Below are 6,404 nucleotides of genomic sequence, written 5' to 3'. Positions count from 1 at the left end.
CCCCAATGGCTGCCGGCAGCGGCCCCGCACAGCTTCCCGCCCGCCGCCGCCGCCGCATTCCGCTCCCGCGCCACCGCTCAAACCTCGCCCACTAAGCCTGCGCAGCTAACTTCCCACCCAAGGAGCATGCGCACGGTGGAAGTAAGGCCCAAACAAAGCCCTGCTTTTACACTATCAGTGTACCCAGTGCTGCCCTTACCTCGGAGCGAATGGCGTACGTGAACGCATGCGCAACTCAACGGTGAGGCCCAATGGAAGCCCTGTCCCTTACACAGTGCCCCTAGTGCTGCCTTTACCCAAGAGCAAAGGGGGAATTTACGCATGCGCACTCAGCCCTGAGGCCCAGTTGAAGCCCTTTCCCTTACACCAAGCACTTAATGCTGCCCTTCATCTAGGAGCAAAGGCGGTGTGGCTAGCGCGCATGCGCACGCCACCCGCGAGGCTCAGTTGACGCACTCTCGCTCACGCTGTGCCCTCAGCTAGGAGTAAGGCGGGTCTGGGAGGTACCGCCTGCTCGAGCATCCTTGTGGTGGCCCGGGCAGGTCAAGGCCGGCTCTGGCTTTTTGTGCCTTGCACAGTGCCCAGCAGGAAGAGGCTTGGGCTTGCGGGTTACTAAGGCCCATCCTCCTAAATCCCATGGGTCCGGTCCCCCGAAATCTCAAGACGGTGAAAAGTCCTGGGCTGTGGGTTTCCCTGTGCTTATTGGAGCCTGCGGACTGCTCTCCTACCTCCCTGGCATGTGATCTGCACTACAGACTCAAGCGGGCATGGGGATTCATTGAAAGCAAAGAGCCTAAGTCCCCTGACTCCAGCAGCTGGAGATTTAAATATAACATAAAACTGCAAGGTTCTCATTAAAATGGCAGAGCTGCCAATGCCGGGAGGCTCCCAGGAGAAGTCACCCCAAGAGTCTCCCACATCGTTCTGAGGAGAGCCGAGAGTACCAGGCCATGGGGCAGGGTGGACATGAAAGGGTCTACTGGTGCCACATCCCCAGCAACCCTCCTAGGATCCGACACCCGCCTGGTCCCACTCACGCATCCGACCAAGAAAGGCATCAGTGAACCTGCTCTGAGGACACGTTCTCAAGCACACCAGAGACAGTGACCTTGGGAACAGCCGTGGTGCTACAACTCCCATGAAGTGCCTTCACTATCACACTTCTGGGTTTGGTATATGCAATGGGGAGCAGGTGGATGGGGAAAGCTGAAAAGTACCCCTCCCTGTGGGCATCGGGGATGCCAGGTGGACATGCTACAGCCTGGAGCATCTTTGTTCAGAGGCAATGCTTTGAAATTTTTGTCTCTCTCTTTTTCTAATACCCTTTCAATGAAAAATACAGGTCTGTGAAGGTATTAATTATGTGCATTGTTCATGCATGGCAAGGGAATTAAGCAGTGAAAGCCATCTATCTAGTTCCTTCTGATCTCTGGAATAATCAGATCAATTATTTAAAAGTGCTCAAAAGCACTGGTGGCTGCAGAAGCCTTAAGCTGATTACCTAATAAAATACACTTCATTATAGTCATAGACTTAAAAATTGAAAAGAATCACATCTTTAAAAGGTGTTCACAACGTAATTGCATAAAACCCTGTCACCTGTAGAGTTAATGAAGCATAGGGTGGGGACTAGAGCTCACTGGGAATTTTCCATCAAATTGCTATTTCTGTGTAAAATTGGTTCCTGCAATGTCAAGACCTCCCCTAGGACAAAGCTTTGTAGGGTCTTTTTTGTTGTCTTTATTTTGTTTTGTTTCCACAGGGGAAAAAAATAAAATAGATCCTGGTCAACCTGAATCCAAACAATTTGGTGTATTGAATCTAATCAGCTCAATTCCACATTAACTTGTGTCTATTTGAGTTACCCTGGGAGTTTTAATTTAGGTGCCTTATGCTCCCATTATACCCAATTGACTGGGTTCCCTGGCCAGACTACATATCTCATCATACGCTGCAACATCCCCTTTGGGACTGCAGTGCAGTCAGAGAGGTTCTCTGCTCTAAGAGGGAAGGAAAAAGGCATGAAGGAGCCACACTATAGCTTTCACAAAGCAAAACAGTGACTCAGATGGCCACAGTTCAGTTTTGGACCCAACTGATATGAAACATTTTGAACGTTCCATGAAAAACAAACATTGATCTTGGGCTTTTTCACCTCACTTTGGGCTATTCAGGCTGCAATTTCTTTTAAAACCCCCCCCACTAATCATTGTCTTTAGCACCTCACTTTGGGACATGCAGGCTGCACCTGTTCCAATGGATACTTAATAAAAATAGTGAAATACACATTGGAGCAGGAACTAGAAATCAACCCCTGCCCCCTTTTCGTAGGGGTTCCAGCTGAAAAAAATTAAATCACACCAGTTTAAAGCCAAGCCCAGAACCCTAGGAAGCTAAATTACATTCGGTGGGTTCCCTCAGTAAGCAATACTTCTTTACACATGAGCAAAAAAATCAAACACAAAGACTCCAAACAAAGAGAACTTGATGAGTGATGGGAAAAGGGAAAGGGGGGAAGTTTGCAATTAGTAAATTAACAACTTTAAGTAAGAATCCCACATCCTCAGAGTGTCTTGGCAAAAGTGTTGGCCCTAGGCTACTTCTTACAGTTGTAAGTAGTTAATAAGGAATGTTCTATAATTAGCCACTACACTTCTCCCCGCCTCTATTATGTCAACTCACAGTTTGTTGGTCAAGTACAAAAATGTAGGCATTCTGATGCCCCCCCCCCCAAAATGTTGCTGATGTAATAACAGCTCTGGGCTTGGGGCCCTCAAGTAAGCTGCAGCTCTTCTGGATGCAGTGCTGGAAATCCTTCACCATGAAGCCACAACACTGATCTGGAGTTTGCACAAAGCTTGTTCTCCTATTCATACCCACAGAGCACCTTCATTCCATTAACACCAACCCTTCACTGCGCGCCTCTTTTTACACATCAAAGAAGGACACTAACCTCCTCACAGGGACTTATCTAGACTTTCTCCTTTTGCTATTGCCTCTTCTTTCCACACGCTCTCTGTATTTCCTCATTCTTTCCTTTTTCCTTTGGTACATCCCTGCTCCTACTGCCTCCCAACTCATCTCCCACTGAAGCAGGGTGACAGCCTCATTGCTGACATCACAATGCAGAGCTCTGCAATTACATCATAGTGATGAGGTGAGGTAGGAAGCTGTACCAGATAGTATTATGAGAGGTTCCCCAATAGCAACTGTTTCTGGGGTTTGCTGGAGTCTTATTAACCGCTTTGTACACAATCACAGAGAGAATTGACTGGCACACTTCACACAGAAGAACCAGGGCTGCTGATCTAATAATGACTTCTAGATGGATGGGCACTAAGCAGCAGAAACTAGAAGGGATATTCAGAAAGGACTAGACACAGTCTGACTTAATGGGGATCCCCCTGAATCTTGGGTGGGATGGCTACAATGGGGTACATCCCTAGAGGGGCAATCCAAATGAAAGATGAACTGGAACAGGACACTATGTGTAAAGGCATTTCCAAGGCCTGAATGACTCAGTGGTACAATGAAAAGGGCAAGGTGGATGAAGACTTTGGACAAAGCTAAAATCAAGGCAGAAATGTCACTGGGTTGAAATGAGCAAGAATGAAAACTTCCATATCCCTTGCACATAGACAGCCACCCACCTGCAGTGACATTTAAGAGTGCTAAGTCTTCTGGAAAAAAAATATTTCCAAGCCTCAAACTACATGAGAGCTTTTACTGCACATTGGTGTCTGTCCTTGAGTCTCTTCATCCATCTATTTATGTGAGTTTAACAGAGGAAGGAAAATGATCCTCACTGAGGGGGAAAGGACATCCTGCAGACTGGATCTGTTACAGTGATCTCTTTTAGGAGTGGAATAGCCTGGGGTGGACCCCCCAGGCTTGTTCCACATCTATGAATGAGATAATAATGGCTGCCAACAAAGCCTGCCAATATGTTCATTCCCCTGTAAAAAAATATCAATTTACCCCTGATCTCTTTATCTGCATAACAACACTGAGAGCCAGGGATCACTGGGTAAGTAATAAGACTACTCAGAAGCAAAACAGAGGAGCTTCTGAAGAAGACAAGTTTCTACTTCGAAATGGTCCTGTAGATGAACAGCTCATTCCAAACTGGTTGGCCCTGTCATCTATCACCCTCATCCTCATGGGAGTATGTGTGCTTGTTGTACAACTCAAATCCAAGCTGATAAGCAAGCCACTGTACAGTTATGGTCCCCTCTGTGTGTGCAGTGCAAATGCTTGCCAAACTGAAGAACCATTTCAAAATAAGGGTAAATCTTTCTGTCCTACCTAGCCCCAAAGAGCACGCAGAGTTTGAGGAGTACATGTACTGAGTTCAAGGAACCCCAAAACTCTTATCTTGTAAAGCTGCTCACTGAACATACCTTAATCAGGATCCCTTTTTAGGTCTCTGTTTTTCAACAGAAGGGCAGCCATTTGCTCCATGATATTGAGGTCAGGTTCATTAAAAGCTGGCCAGCAACACTGTCATACCAGGTTAATGCTTGCAATAAAGCTGACTCTCCACTGGATGTCACAATTGTTCCAGAAAAATAAGCTGTAGAACTGTTCTAGCCAACCCAAACCAGGCAGTCACTTCAGCTAGGAATGATGTCACAGATGCCCTGGCATCAGAACAGTGCCCTTACATCACAAAGGGAGACAAGGAAGTGCCAGATGGAGTCTAGCAAAGACCTGGGTGGGTGAGTACTGATAAGAGGAGCAAACCACAGACTTCCTGTTGAACCTTGGGCAGGACCTTGTTTCTTCTTGAGGACACAAGTCATTCATGACTGCAAAATGCACACACACTAGTGACTAGGCTGATGAGAATAATGTAGAATAATGACAATAATGGAGACTCAAGGTTTGAAGGCTGGTTCTGTGCTAACCTGGAATTTGCATCCTCTGCAGCTGAAATCTTTCAAGTAAGTAAAGACATAAAGGTTGAGTTATGCACCAACTCTGTGAAGTAGATGACTTCAAATCTCTGCAGGACAGCATCAACACACAGGTAGGACTCACAGGCCACTCTTTGGAGGCCTCCGCAAGTCTGAGGAACTATATTTTCTGCGAAGAGTCAAGCTATGGCTTTCCAAGAGAGAGCATCTGAACATCTTTTTGGTCAAATCAGAGAGAGGAAACATGAGAAAAATGCAAAAAGACAACATCTACCTATGCACCAACAGCATGTCCCAAAGCTGATAATGCAGACAGGGATATTGACCTGTCAAGTGAGATTACAGGCAAGAACATGCTAAAAAAGGAAACGCTATCAGCAAAGCATTGGCACTCGGTAAACTGGTTTTCCAAAAGCAATGCCAGCCTCGAGGGTTCCGACAATGAATGATTCTTCAGAGACGCCACCACCTCAAAGACACAGCTAAACGTGTTAAAGGATATGAATGCCGTAGAATGATATTCTCAGCAAGCCTGGGTGGGTCTGGAGCCAGCAGGGTACTGGAACCAGCCTGGGAGACTGCAGCTCTGACACCAAAGTTCCTGTACAATCAGATAATAAGTGACTGAGGGGACAGAGGCAGTGGTGGTTGAAGTGGAAGATGAAGTAGGGGCCCAAGAGTCAATGCCTCATAGGGGTGGAAATTCTAAAAGGAATTCTGACCTGTCTCTTCTTAAGAAATGACCCAACCAACATGGATACCTTCAGTGACTAGGGGTTTGAGTAGCAAAAATATATTTTTGAGCAGCTCCTAAGATGTATGACACATTACCTCATTTGCTGTTGTAGCTCTCAGAATCTGCCATTTTATCTTCAGATGCTCTCAGAAAAAGCAGCTGTGCAAGTCTGTGATTTTCCCATTCACTGGCTCACCTAGAAAAACAGGTGGATTTGAAAGGGGGGGTTTTTTGTTTGTTTTCTGTCTGAAAAAAAATAAAGGGGAAAATAATTTTTTTGGGTGGATTAAGCACTGTTTCTTTTGGGGACAGTTCTCGACTAAATGTAGGTACCTTTCAAAGCTAAAAAACAAGCCATCCTGAACATATGAAATTAAAATATTTCACCTTCTTAAAATCTGAAAACAACACTGTTTAGATCAGTAATTCCCAACCTTGTTTAGATGTAAGGCACCCTTCATTAGATTCAAAGCACCCCTTGAAAAATGCCAGCTCTCAGCTTTCACTCTTTTTTTGATGATGGTAAAATAGTAAAGCAGTTCTTCTATTGCAAAGAACTCAGAAAGATCACACTAGATTAAAATGTTTGGGACACTATAGATTCCTATTTGAAATCTCTGGATTCATTATGTGAATCATGTGTAGGCGCTTGTACACCTACCAGTTCTAATAATGTGTGGTATTCTGCAACACCCTTAAAAGGATCTCACAGCACTCTGGTTGAGAATGATTGGTTTAGACCCATACGAGCA

The sequence above is a fragment of the Gavialis gangeticus genome, unplaced genomic scaffold, assembly GCF_001723915.1.
Source record: "Gavialis gangeticus isolate Ggan-Ray unplaced genomic scaffold, GavGan_comp1, whole genome shotgun sequence".
NCBI lineage: Eukaryota > Metazoa > Chordata > Crocodylia > Gavialidae > Gavialis > Gavialis gangeticus.
The sequence above is the reverse complement of the archived record's forward strand: the minus strand, read 5'-3'. Positions refer to the sequence as shown.